The sequence below is a fragment of the Paroedura picta genome, chromosome 10 (assembly GCF_049243985.1).
Source record: "Paroedura picta isolate Pp20150507F chromosome 10, Ppicta_v3.0, whole genome shotgun sequence".
Taxonomy (NCBI): Eukaryota; Metazoa; Chordata; class Lepidosauria; order Squamata; family Gekkonidae; genus Paroedura; species Paroedura picta.
In genome coordinates this window covers 67822307-67837136 of record NC_135378.1, presented here as the reverse complement: position 1 = coordinate 67837136, position 14830 = coordinate 67822307, and the positions used below count along the sequence as shown (strand labels likewise).

Genomic DNA, 14830 nt, shown 5'->3' with positions numbered 1-14830 from the left:
CAGAATATAACAAAAAGAAGTGAAAGTGCCAATGTTTTCTTGAGAGAAAGTTTTGGATGCTGAGATGACCACTGGGGTGACAAGGAATAAGAATACCTGCAAAATACAGCAAATTATATTTTCTAGGCAAGGAAGATATAGTAGTAATAGGAACCAATATGTTCTGTGAGTGGGTGCCCAGAGGGCAAATTTCTAGTGAATACCAGCAGAAAATTGAGTCAAGGGCAGCATCCATGTTGAGTTTATTATAGTTGTGCAGAGTTAAAAGTCTGATACGTATTTCATCTTTCTATGGCATCAATTTACAATTTACAACTCTTGTGCATTTAATCTGTTCAAGTGCCATAGGTCACTGCTACAGCAAACTAACCCATGTAATCCATGGATGCATCTAGGAATTAAAAAAATTATCATACAGTAGATTAATTTCCAGCATTTTTATAATGAAAATCAATTTGAGTCCTGTGGAGGGCATCAAGTTGCTTCAAAGTAAACACATGTGGTTTATGGACACTGTACTTAGAGAGAAATTACAAGGACATAAGCCTGATTACCAAATGTAGATTAGTCAGATCTATCATATTTCCAAAAGCCACTTATGGCTGTGAAAGTTGGATGATGAAAAATCGGACAAGAGAAGAATTGATTCATTAGAACTCTGGTATTGGTGAAGGTTTCTGTAGGTTCCACGGAAAGCAAAATCACAAACAAGGAAATGTTACAGTGCATAAAGACTGATATATCATTGGTAGGCAAAATCACAAAACTCCAGCTCACTTACTTTGGCCATATCATGCAATCCAACTCAATGGAGAAAGCAATCATGCTAGAATTGTTCAGCTGATCTACTTATATATGTACAACAAGAAATACACATTCAAAGATGTATATGCATATAGTCATTGTAGTTCTTTGAATGAGATGCACAATTGAATACTCATCCAAATATGCATCACCATCTACTTTCCTGCGCAACTAGTTGCTTATTAAGTAGAATTGGATTGAGCCAAAAGTTATTAAAGGTTATTCTGTTCCATGACAAGCAGTTTGTAAAATTATGGAGGAACAGAAAGAACAAATACATTATTTTGGTTGTACAGTCTCAGGAATCAAGGTTACCTACTGCAATTGCTTGCAAATAAAGTTGAGAAAAACAAAGAATTTATTTGGGGAAGATGTGGCAAAATCCTGTCCCCCCGACTCTATATCAATATATATTTTTAATTGCTTTACACGTACCATGCTTTACACGTGCTCCAGAGCCTGCAATACTAGTAAAGTGATGAAAGGAAAACTTCAGGAGATGTTTCATATATCTCTTCCAAACATTAAGATCTGCAACACTTAGCTATGCTAATAGTTCTGGCCTAATTAAGAACAATTGTTTTACATCTAAATCTCGCTGGTATGTCATAACTAAAGGGGACTGAGACTGGGACAGACAAAAGGCTGGATAGTAACTTGTTCCTCTTTAGGAAGGAAGACCAGTGTTGGATAATTCGCTTTCAATACACTTTAGAAGTAAATTTTCTGCACAGGAAAATCCAGCTGCAAAAGCACAGCGAAAGTGAATTATCCAATGTGTGCAGAATGGGCCCAGTCAGGGGGATGAAAGAGAGACTATAAATTCTTAGGACATGTTGGGTTTGTGTCCATGGAGGAGCAAGCTATGAAGTAAGGCTGGAAAACTCAGCTAAAATGAATAAAATTAATATCAATAGTGATATATATAAAGTTCTACATATATAGGTAGGAAAAATCGAATGTCTTGGCAGAAGTAAAGTGTGAAAAGGATCTAGGAGTCTTAGTAGTTTATACACTGAATATGAGATAGCAGTGTGACTCAGTGGCTAAAAGGGCAAATGGGATTTAAGGCTGTATCAAAAGAAGATCACGCAAGTTGATAGTACTGCCTCACTCTGCTCTGGTTAGACCTCTGTGGTCAGTTTTGGGCCCCACAATTGAAGAAGGATGTAGACAAATTGGAGCATATCCAGAGGAGGGCAACAAAAATGGTATGAGGTTTGGAGATGAAATAATAGGATGAAATAATAGGAGGAAAAGTTGAGGGAGCTTGATTGTTTAGCCTGGAGGGAAGATGACTAAGAGGTTATATGATAGCCATCTTCAAGTACTTGAAAGGGTGTTGTCTGTTGCCCCATGAGCATTAGACCAGAACCAATGGGTTGAAATTAATTCAAAAGTATTTTTGGCTAAAAACCTGGAAGAAGTTCCTGACAGTTAGAGCAGTGGTCCCCAACCTTTTTATCACCGGGGACCACTCAACGCCGGAGACCACTCACCGGGGACCACTCAACACCTTTTACTGAGGCCTGGTGGGGGGGTAGTTTACTCCTCTACTCTCAACCACTGCCCTAATGCTCTCTGATCTCTATGGTAATGTTTAAACATCCCTTCAAAATAAGATACAGACATGCCACAACAATGAAGTGTGTTGTAAAGGGCTGGGGGGGGGAGAAGGTGTCCTTCGGGGCCCACCTCCAATTAGTTGAAGGACCACATGTGGTCCACAGCCCACAGGTTGGGGATCGCTAAGTTAGAGCATTTCCTCTGTGGAACAGAGTGGCGGGTTCTCCTGCTCTGGAAGTTCTTAAGCACAGGCTAGATAACTATCTGACATAAATGATGATTCTGTGAACTTAGGCAGATTATGAGTGGGTGGATAGAAGAGATTGGGATGGTGCTTGGACCTTCCTTGCATACCTAGGGAAGTGCCAAACACCACTTTGGTGTTGGAATGCACATTTTTTTCCAGGCCAGGCTGGTTTTTTTTGCTGAGGCAAAATCTGAGCATGGAATTAAGGTCACTGTGGGCAGGTAGGTAGTTGTGAATTTCCTGTATTCTTCAGCGGGATTTAATAGATTACCCTGGAGGTCCCTTTGAACTCTATGATTCTATGACTAAATTTTTGCCTAGGGACTCAGATTTGTCCATGCAGCAAAGGACAATGAGGAGAAATCTCAACTTTGAGAACTAAGCAACTTTATGGCCATTTTCACATGAGGAAAATGTTCCTGGACAGTCTTTGCATGTTGGTGGCATAAGAGCTCCCTCCAGATGACATCGTCAACATCACCAACATCCCAAGGCTGTCCAGTAATCCGGCCGTAATTAGGCAACTCACAATTTCAGGAATCGAGAAAACTGGATTTGCCACCCTAAATTATGCGAACCACCAGTGAGCAACCAGGGATAAGACTGAATGGAGGGGGAAATGCACAATAGTCTTGGCAAGCTTTGTCCTGCACTTACACCCACCTTCTCCTCTCCATTTCCTGCTCCAAGTAATTTTTTTTAAAAATGGCACTGTCTGTGTTGCAGTGCAACCACAAATCTACATTGTCAAAGGTGAAATAATTTTTTTAACGTGTCCACAGCCTTTTTGGGATCAGGCAGGCAAAACGCAATCCCTTTTCTGTTTTCTGGAGGTGAGGAATGAGCTGGGAAAGAAGGGGGCAGGTGATCAAGCATCCTTCTCCTGATCATACAGGGATCTGAGCACCTTGTTTTAAAGCCAACAATGTACACAAAATATTTTTTGAGCTTCAGTTACCTGTCCAGCCTTCTAACAACTGGGGCAGGCAAAAACAGCCTCGTTTGCATTTTCTGGAGGTGGGAAATGAGCTGGAAAAGAGGGGGGTGGGGCTGATCTGGCAGCCTTCTCCCAATCATATAGGATCTGAGCACCTTGTTTTCAAGCCAACCATTAGCACAAAATGTCTTTGTGTGTGTGTGTGTGTGTATATATATATATATATATATATATATCAAAATGTTGTATATCCCATGGAACTAGAGTTTAAGTGTTCTTTGAAGAAGTGCATTATTCTGAACTTAGCAGATACTTTTCTTGACATGGAGATCAATCAGGTCAAGATGCAGGCAAAACCTCTCCTGGAACCAGCTGAAAAACACTAGAAACAGTTGTTACTAAGGTCAGCTATTTTGAGAGCCATTGCCATGTACTGGTTTGAATGGAGAGAACCTGGTTCAAATCCACTACTCAACCAGGAAGCTCAGTAGGTGAACTTTGATCAGTTACTCTCTCTCATTCAAATTTGCCACTCAGGATTATTTTGAACATGTCATAGAAGAAAACCACATATGCCAGTCTGAAACTCAATGGGAGAGGTATGTGGTGGTGGAGAAAGTGGTAGTGGTTATCTTGGGAACTATGGTACTGTGAGGGATGGGCCACTAGCTTTGAAGTTTACATTCAGAGGGTCACCATATTGATTTCCTTTTTAATAGGTTTACTCACAATTAGAGAGGTGCCAGTTTGTCCCACCTTCCTTGAGACTGTGCCAGCATTTTGACAATAAACCTTCATTTCTTAGTTTTATATCTGCCCATAAAACATTGCTTCAAGCAGATCCATGGCTATGGCCTGCTTGGTCCAAATATGTAAGATGAAAGATGAGCAATAATTATGTAGAAAATACTAAGACCACAAATAAATCTGTAATGAGAGTATTTCTGTCAGGACTGCAGCAATGAGTCTTGGGAAAGATCTGATCATATCTTTCTTGAATCCCCACAGTGTGTCTATTCACTGCCCTCTTTATTTTTAGTTCTTATTTATTAATTAAGGGATTTATATACTGCTACTCTTGGACATAGGATTTCAGGGCAGTTTATGGAAATATCCCCTGAGCCCCCAGGGAGGGCGGTATATAAATATAATAATAAATAAATAAAATAAATAAAACTAAAATGCCATAAAACCAGTATATTCTATTAAACAAAAAATAGATTAAAATGTCAAAAATTACTGGGAATTAAAATGTACTGGGAATTACGCCTTCTGAATTTTTTCTCTGGCATTGTTTCAGACTTTATCAGAGATTGCAGGCCAACCATGAAAATCCTCTTCTTGTGGACGAAGGTTTTCAGCACCGGGTGAATAGTTCCAGCGGTATCAATTAGTTCCTTATTGTGGGGACAAGAAAGTGACAAGAGAGAGTTGAACTGCTCAATTCCTAATTCTCCTCAGTCTTCTCTTGTGAGGGGGATCATGCTCAACATGGCAAAATTATTTCACATTATGAGGGATGGGAATTGTGGCCTGGGATAACTGTAGGGGTAGTCCATAAACATCTAGTTTCTTTAAATGAAACCATATCCTCTGGGCCAGATGAATTGCATCCAAAAGTACTAAAAGAACTTGCAGCTGTAATTTCTGAGCCTCTGTCTGTTATTTTTGACAATTCTTGGAGAACATGTGAAGTGCCAGAAATGTCATAAGATTGGAGGTGGGCAAATGTTGTCCTTATCTCCAAGAAGTGAGAAAAGGAGGATCTGCGTAACTACTGAACGGTCAGTTTGAAATTCAAAATAGTTTTTGGCTAAACATCCAGAAGGAGGTCCTGACAGAGCAGTTCCTCAATGGAACAGGCTTCCTCAGGAGATAGTGGGTTCTCCTTCTTTGGAGGTTTTTCAGCAGATGCTAGATAGTCGTCTCACAGAAATGCTGATTTTATGAACTTAGGCAGATTGTGAGTGAGTGGGTGGGCAGGAAGGTATGTGCCAGTGTTTGTCTCTTGTAGCCCTTCCTTTTATACCCAGGGAATTGCTGATCACTACTATGGGATGGTAGGTAAATTTCCTCCAGGCCAGGCTGGATTCTGGAGACTTTTGGTGTGTGTAGGGGGGATCATTTGAGCATGAAATTGGAGTCAGGTAGGCAGGTAGTTGTGAGTTCCTGCACTGTGCAGGAGGTTGGACTAGATGACCCTGGATGTCCCTTCCAGCTCTATGATTCTGTGATTCTAACAGAGTACTAAATAATTGGGGATTGATGTGGGCATGGAATCAGGCAAAGAATGGATCAGTGAAGCACATCCAAGTGGGCTTAAGTGACTCATCTGGGAACCTTTTGCTACTGGAGTGACACTTTTTCTTCTTGCAATTATCAGACCTTCTTTCCTTTCTTCATTTTTTGTTCCTTCTTTTCTTCCTTTATACACTACTGTTTGTGAGAAGCAACAGCACAAGATTATGTTGGCAAGAAATTCCATGCAATACCTTGCTGCTGCAAAATTCAGATATGTACTCTAAGACAGCTGTCAACTGGTGGTGGTAACTGCTCAAGTCACAGTTGATGACCCCATGTGGTTTTCAAGGCAAGAAACTTCAGATGTATTTTGCCATGCCTGGCCTTTGCAGAGCAATCCTGGACTGGCTTGGTCATCTCCCATCCAAGTACTAATCAGGATTATCCCTACTTATCATCCAGGATCAAATGAAATCAGGTTATTCTGGGGCATCCAGGCTAGGGCAATCTAGAGTTACCTAGGCTGACTCTGCACAGGCTGACTCTGCACCGAAATAGACTGTGGGCTTACCTACACATTTAATTTGTGATATACTTACTATTTAAAAATGCATTTCATTACTTAATTGGCATGGTGACCAATTTTTAATCTATCAACTGTCAAGAAAAATTGGAGATAGCTTTAAATTTATGTACCAACTTATAGATATGTAAAGCAATTAAAAATGTGTATAACCTTTTGGTTGTGTAACATTCATGTCGATGATAAATATGGTAGGCTGAAATTGTGTGGGATACATGTTTATTAATTCACTTTAGAATTTATATTTTGCCCTATCTTCAGAAACTAAGGGTGGATTACAATGATATTATATATACTAGAAACAAAGCCCATTTATAAAAGTGGGCAAGGAAGTAGAGGGTCGGAGAAGGCACGCGGCGGCGCTAGGGAGGGGTGGGTAGAGCGCGCTGTGTGGGGACGGAGCCGCTTTGCAGCTCCTGATTCGCCCCTCTGAGTTTTTATCCCGGGCAGCGCCTGCCCTAACTCCTCCCAACTTCCCCTTAGCCTTTTATTTATTACCGCGGAGCGGTCTACAGATGTATATGTATATGTATATGTATATGTATATGTATATGTATATGTATATGTATATGTATATGTATATGTATATGTATATGTATATGTATAATTTAATATATATAATTATATATATAATTTAAAAATACAAAATAAAATTTACATTAATTAATATTAAATTTAACATTAAAATGTTAAAACATTTAAACGCACAATTATTAATATTGTCCATAATACTTTCTCTCATATGGGGCATAGGGGATCATGCAAAACAACCCTTATTAAAAGTTTTAGCTTGGTGGAGTCGGACAAAGAGGCCATCACTTTTTGATGTTACTTGAGGCCTCAACCATAGGCCTGGCATAACTTCTGTGACTGCTGACTGATGGCACCCCTTTTAAGAACATGTCATTGTTGTTAAGTCTACAGGCTGCTTGACTAGATATAGGTCACAATCTTTGACTTGTAGCAAATAAACTTTGGGTGTTTTTTTTGAGGGGGGGAGGTTATGTTCCCTGTATTTCCAGTTCATCTTTTTTCTGCATGTATGTAATTGCCACATTCTCTGCCCTGTTGATAAATAATATTTAACAAAGTAAATACAAACATTAGTTCAAAAGGATTTTACTCCAACTTCTTAATTAAAGGGCATAAATCTATTAAAAAATAATTGCCTGCCATTTCGGGGCCAGAAGAGAAGACTCTCCATCTTGCTACATGTTTGGCTGGTGGCCATCCATCCCTTTTGCTTATCTTCACTGAAACCTTGCATCACTGAGTGTTTTCTGTAGAAGACTGGCACATACATAAACAGATGGGAAAACATGCAAGCCTCTTGGTAAACACCTGCACAGCCAAGTTTTCAAGCTTGTATTAAGACCAGTTCACTAGCCCTATTCAGACGTCAAGCTTTTGGTGCTCCTACCCTGGGTACCAGGAGAGCACACTGCACATGATCTTCATTATGTGAAGTCACCATTTCATGAGAACAGGGCAACATGAATATTTCAAGCTTTAGTATGTTCAAATGTGTGCCTGCAACAAACCTGAGTATATGAAAGCTGGATAATCCCACTGTTCTTCAAGAATATAGTAGGCCAAATGGAAGATGGTTGGGACGGAGTAGGGTTGGGTGGTGCTTTGGGTTGGGAATTTTAATTATAGGATTTTGGTTTTGAGTGTCTTAACTAGTTTGCAAACTGGCCATGAGCCTGTTAATTATAAGTAAAATAAATAAGAAGCTCTGGGTATATGGGTCTTCCCTTCTATTTTATCATGCCAACATCACTGTGAAATAGGTTATAGTGAGAATTCATGGCCCAGGAGCTCCCAGTTAGTTTCATGGTAAATAGGGATTTGAACCCAGCTCTTCCTAATCCAACCCCAATCCTCTAACCAGTATGCAGTACTGACTCTTTTATAGTAGCGATCCCCAACCTGTGGGCTGTGGACCACATGTGGTCCGTCGACTAATTGGAGGTGGGCCACGAAGGATGCCTTCTCTCTCCCCCCCCCCCGACCCTTTACAACATACTTCGGGTGTCATTGTCGTTGCAGAGAAACAAGCTCAGGGTTACCATTGATTTGTCATTGTCATGAGTTAAAATTTCCATGAAAATGAAATGTTCCTTATGTTCATTGTTGTGGCGTGTCTGTATCTTATTTTGAAGGGATGTTTAAACATTACCATGGCGATCAGAGAGTGTTAGGGCAGTGGTTGAGAGTAGAGGAGTAAACTACACCCCCCTCCCCCACTGGGCCTCAGTAAAATTGTCAAGCGTTGAGTGGTCCCCGGTGATAAAAAGGTTGGGGACCACTGTTTTATAGCACAGTCCTTTAAATACTGGTTAAAAATTCATTTCCATGCTCAAACGGGTAGTTTGTTAATTAACCTTTTGAGTGACCCTTATTCTTTCAGCTGGCTGGGCAAAATGTCAAAAAAACTTCAAATTATGGATCTGGACATCTCATCCCTTAGCATGCAAGACGAAAGGACGATACTAAAGCTAATATCACAGAGACTAGAAGATCAGGATACACAGATTCTGGGCTCCTCTAACAACAGTGTATGTTCTCCCCGCTTCTGGGATATTCCGTTATCTTACAAATCCATGCCCATGTATCTCCAAATTTTGGAGACACACCAGTTAAGAAAAGCATTTCTAGTAGCTCGCTTAAACATTTTTCCTTCAATTGTCACCCGAGGTAGATTTTTGAAGATCCCTCCTCAGGAGAGATACTGTTTACATGGATGTAGTGTCCCTGACACGTTGCACCATATACTTCTGGTGTGTCCTAAGTTTGAAGTATTTCGTCACCCGTTGGCTAATCATCTGAAGAAATTGAAATTCAGCTGTGTTAATGAGAAACACTGTATTAAAATGATATTAAATGTGAGGGACAGAGCAACTATTACAAAAGTAGCAAAGTTTTTACTGGAAATTTTAAATGAAAATCTTTTACGATAGATTTTACATCTGAAACTGTTTGAAAATTTCATTTTATGCTTTGCAATTTTATGCCAATAAAGGTATTCTGATTCTGATTCTAGCACAAGACATTAAAGGGAATAAAAAAAAGAGTTTCACGTAGGTATGATTTGTAAAAATAAAAATTAAAAAAGCAGTTTGTTTTCTCTTATCAAACAACAAATCTTTCTTCTGTGAACACATTTATGATTGGCATGGCTCCAGCTAAGGAGAAAGTAACTTAGGGATGGGCACTTGGGCCTCAAGCCATAACATGATTTTGACATAATCATTGAGTAGCACATTTTCAAGCTTTTCTCTAGAGGGGGAAAGGTTACTTGCTTTTATCCACTTTTACTTGAGTACTGTCAACCATTTGTATGTGCTACAATTGGGCCATTCTTCTGAAGATCTAGGCAATGTACTACCTTCCTTCCAAGAAAAAGAAAATAAAAGAAAGAGGCATGTAGGCTTGAAAAGTAATTCAGGTGGGTCGGAAATTCAAGCATAAATATGGAGTGGCCCACAATACCAGTCATTCAGTATCAAATAACCAGATGCTGCTGTAGTCTGAAGGATCAAAGGCCATTACACAGCCCTTCTGAGTTTAGATGCCGATCTGATGTACAAAGAAGAGTGCAGAGCACCAAAATGTCTTACAGAATCCAGAAGGTGGATGACACATTCATAGCATTTGGAAATTCCATGGTGTCCAGTGATTTGATGGGGAATAGAAATTCTTAAACGGTCATGACTGGGGAAGGCACTGGCAAACCACCCCGTATTGAGTCTGCCATGAAAACGCTAGAGGGCGTCACCCCAAGGGTCAGACATGACTCGGTGCTTGCACAGGGGATACCTTTACCTTTACCTTTACTAGAAATTCTTAAGGGGCCGAGTTTATGACAGCTAAATGCTTATTATGTGATGTCCCATTGAGAAACAGAGGACCAAACCAAGCCCACACCTCAGTGACATTCTTTTATTTAAATGACGACAGTGGAGCCCAATGGATATTTTGCCTGACCATTAAAATTTATTTTCTTCAAGGACTGTACGGTTCAGTTGTGAATATGTCCATATTCATGATGAAGCTGTCGTTCCAGAAACCAGTGCACTGTAGAGGGCTAGAGATTTATAAAAATAAACCCAGCTAGTGCTGTTTGAGATTTTCAACTCCTAGTGACAGGCAGATACGTAGTACTGCTAATCCTCTTTTGGTGTCTTCCGTAGAGCTTTCTGACAAGGGTGTGTATGCAGGACAGGAAGTGCCTGTCAGGATTCATCCACAGCTTAAATCCTTCTACCATAAATGAAGGAAGCCAAGACCATCATCTTCATTCTGAAGGCCAGATGAGCAGGGCAGCCACCCCGGGCTTATCAAGCACAGAAAAAAATTTCCTTCTCTGTGATCTCATGAGAGTCTCGGGCATCTGGCAGGAAGCATACAGGATATAAATGCAGGATTTATAGAAGTTAAAAGTGTTTCACTAGAAGATATTTGGCTACATATGTGGAGATGGAGGGTCCTGAACACCGGCAGGGAAAAATCTTTGGAGCCTCCGCCTAGCAACAAAATCCCTTCATTGGTTTGAAAACCAAAGAATTCTAATTTATTGGAAACGTGGTTACCATCCTCATAGTGGGGCCTTAAGGACTCATGGAATTACAATTGAACTCCAGATTACTGAAATCAGTTCTTCTTGAGGAAATGGCAGCTTTGGACGATGGATTCTATTGTATATTATACAATGCAATATTATATTATTATTACATGATATTATACAATAAAATATTATACAATATATTAAATAGTAGAGTCTGTGAGAAACAGTAGTCCTAAACTGTCCACAGGGGGTAGCTTTAATAAAACCATGAGACATTTAGACCATAACCATCTCAATAAAAGCATTAACCTATCCCAGTGCACCAATGGAATCTCCATGTGTAACCTGGTTGTATCATTTTCCATGGGGAGGCCCATTTGATGTTACTGATCACTGGCCCCAACCAAAAGCTTGGTGGAAGAGCTCCATCTTACAGACCCTGTGGAACTGAGCTACTTCCCACAAGGCCTGGATCTCCTTGGTGAGCTCATTCCACCAAGTAGGGGCCAGGACTGAGAACATTCTGGCCCTGATTGAGTCCGGATGTACTTCCTTGGGGCCAGGGATTCCCAACCAGTTGGAATTTACAGAGTGCAGTGCTCTTCAGGGAACATAGGCTGAGAGGCAATCCCTCAGGTACAGTGGGCCCAGACTGCATATGGCCTTAAAGATAAGAACCAATATAGGTAAGAACAACTGGAAGCCAGGGGAACTACTGAAGGATGGGATGAATATGGTCCCTCCAGAGAGTTCTTCTGAGGACCCGAGCAGCTGAACTCTGTGTTAGTTGCAGTTTCCTGGTGAGGGATAAGGGTAGGCCCACACAGAATGAGTTACAGAAGTGCAGTCTAGAGGTGATCATCGCATGGATCACAGTGGCTAGATTCTCTGGGGCCACTGTCACCATCTGTGATGGCATTCACTTTTTTTTTTTGCATTTTTAAATAGTGGCTTACAAATAAGGAGGTCTTCTAAAGTTCCTTGGGTACAAGCCTCCTTTCCTACAACATGTAATTGGGGGGAAAGCCTTGTATGTTACCTTACTTTTCAATAAAGTATACTCAGCTTCTGAAACACTACTTGGAATGATAGTTAGACTCCATCAGTATTGACTTTTCTAACATCTGCACGTGATTATTTATTTATTTGGGTTGCCAGTATACTACCTTTCTCCCAATTTCTTGCTCTCAATGCTTCTCATAAGATAAAAATACAATATTGTACCAAATATCGCAGACCAACATAAATCTCAGCCTTATAAAGAGTGAACCTCAGTGCAAGGTAGTGAAAAACATGCAATATTTATTCTATTCCATCAGCAGCCCAGAGCTGGTATAGCATTATGCCAGGAGTAGAATAATGGGAACCTGAAGAATCTTGGGGGAAAGAATGACATAATTTGGGAGCGATGGCTGAAAAGACCCCATCCTGTACATCTGCTAATTTTATCATCACAACAAAGTGGCTTTTCAAGGCACTGTAATACCTGCTAGGTCTTGGGAAGATTGAAATGTTTTGCTTTGTGTGTGTGTGTACTGTTTATTCCACATAGTGTAAGTGAACTTTCCCCTTCTGGATAAGGAATCCAGTTTTCAGTTGTGTTGTTGGCGAGCGGGTGCTGAGATAACAGAAGCAAAATAGGTGGGAGAAGCAGCAACTGTTGCCTCAGGAAATTGATAGGTTTTATCTTTTGGGTGCATTTCTCTTTTCTTGGATAAACGTGCAGGGATGGCCTTCTTTTGCAGCAATCATAGTGCAAACCTAAGCAGAATCATATCTTTCTAAGTCCACTGAAAACCAGCATAGAGAAGCACTTAAGAGTGCTGGACTTGGTTCAAGTCCCCTTCTGTCAATGGAGTTTGCAGGGTGACCTTGGGCTGGTCAAATATTCTCATCCACACCTGCTTCATAGCTGTGTTGTCAAGATACACTGCCATCCAGTTACAATGCTAAAGCTTGGGTGGTTCCACATAAGTAGTTCAGCCACAAAATATTGGTCATAGGCTCAAAGAGCAAACCCCCCCCCACCCGAAAAAGAAAGAAAGCCTGCCTCTGGATCAGCCCTGTGCAAGTGTTTTGCTTCTCTGTGAAATAATTTGTTTAATTTACTGAATAAGCAATATACTACATTATTTATAAAGCAAGCTGGATGAGTTATGTACTAATAAACTACAGTTTCACAGGCATCTAGAGAAGCAAAGCACTGTTATGTGAACTGAAAATGGTAGAATGCTTTGGTATTGGTTTTGTTGACATGACTTTAGACTTTGTTTCGCTAAACAATAGTCAAGGCCCCTTTCCAGTTTTACAGTCAAGTGAACTACAGAGATGTCATTTGAACCAGAATTTTACTGAAGTTCCATGATCAATAAACTTTAAGACCAAACTGGCATCCTCCTCCCAATACAAGGGCATTCCAGAACCAGTTCTGGTCTGCTTATGTTCATGACCTAAATGCTAAAGCTATTTCAAAATAGGAGTTGAGTTGTGTGGGTGTCTTCTCTGTGACCCTTGGGAATGATGCCACATTTGCTGAACATCTGGGTGTTGTTTCTGAATGCTAGGTTACTGAATCTGTGTCACATACCTGCTTACAGAGCAAGCTTGCACGGGGCTGATCCAGAGGCAGTTTTGGCTCCCCGAGTACATTCTTTGGCTCCTCAAGTCCATGGCTAATGTTTTGTGGTTGAACTGCTTATATGGAACCACCCAGACTCCATCATTGTAACCTCTTCTGCTTAAACCAATCAGCTTCTGGTTAAAAGATAATTTGTTTAATTTACTGAACATGCATATCATGGAGTTTTTCGGGGGTAACCCTTAGGGGAAAAGGGAGAAGTTGCCGAAGTGCATTTCTCATTAACCTCCTGTATGAAACTGAAGATGATAAGAGTGCTAATTGTGCAGTTTATTGTTCCTGCTTTAACACCAGTACAATATATTGCAGGGATACTGTAACACATATGAAACCACCTAATACCAATTTCCTGCTATTAATATTTAGACATGTTTGGATCAGTTCAACAAGTATGCTTATTTGAGGGAAGTGTGGAATCTTCATTTACCTGCTTTTGCTGGTGAATAATTATCGCCTAATAGACAACACATAATACAAAAATGCAGTCATTAGTATGCTTTTGAATTAATAACATATTGTTTGAGTGAAAATGGAATGACACATCATCCAAGGTAGCAAAGGCTATACATTTATTGAATTAATTTACAAGCCACCTTTTTCAAATCAATCGACAACAGAGGAATAAAAGGAAGTGTAGAACCAGCCCTGGGTAATCCGACTCAGTATAAGGCAGCTTCATGTGTTCTCTACACCAGGGGTAGTCAACCTGTGGTCCTCCAGATGTTCATGGACTACAATTCCCATGAGCCCCTGCCAGCAAACACTGGCAGGGGATCATGGGAATTGTAGTCCATGGACATATGGAGGACCACAGGTTGACTACCCCTGCTTTACACCGTTGGTCAATAAAGAAGGCACAGGAAACCAGTTTTGCAGAACTACCAGTCTACTAGAAATGGCCAAGATTGATCCCACTTTTTACCATGATAACCAGAAAACAAAATGTTCAGTGAAATCCAGTGGGGACATCTTCAGACTGGCCATGTCCAGGACTAGGATACCTTCTCCAATATAGGATCTCTCGGAGGCCTGAAAACATGCCAAAAGATGAGAGTGAATGTTATCCCAATCTTCAAAAAAGGGAGGAGAAATGATCCGGGAAGCTACAGCCCAGTGAGTCTGACCTCATCTCAGTTGCAGGAAATATAATGGAGAAGATTTTAAAGGGGTAGTTTGCAGGACTATTTGTAGATCCAGGAAACTCAGCATGGATTTGTCTCCAACAAGTCCTGCCAGACCAACTT

The 14830-nt window shown here is 40.5% G+C and overlaps 1 protein-coding gene and 1 long non-coding RNA gene across 2 annotated transcripts in view; one reads left to right on the top strand and one right to left on the bottom strand.

Annotated features, from left to right (window-relative positions):
* Positions 1-14830, top strand: part of RPL34 (ribosomal protein L34) — a 305621-nt gene that overhangs the window by 168455 nt on the left and 122336 nt on the right. The window lies entirely within an intron of this gene.
* The window catches only part of LOC143819239 (uncharacterized), a 62464-nt gene continuing 62151 nt past the window's right edge, over positions 14518-14830 (bottom strand). Inside the window, exon 3 of the long non-coding RNA XR_013224879.1 lies at positions 14518-14615. This is a non-coding gene — a long non-coding RNA (uncharacterized LOC143819239). The remainder of the gene's footprint in view (positions 14616-14830) is intronic.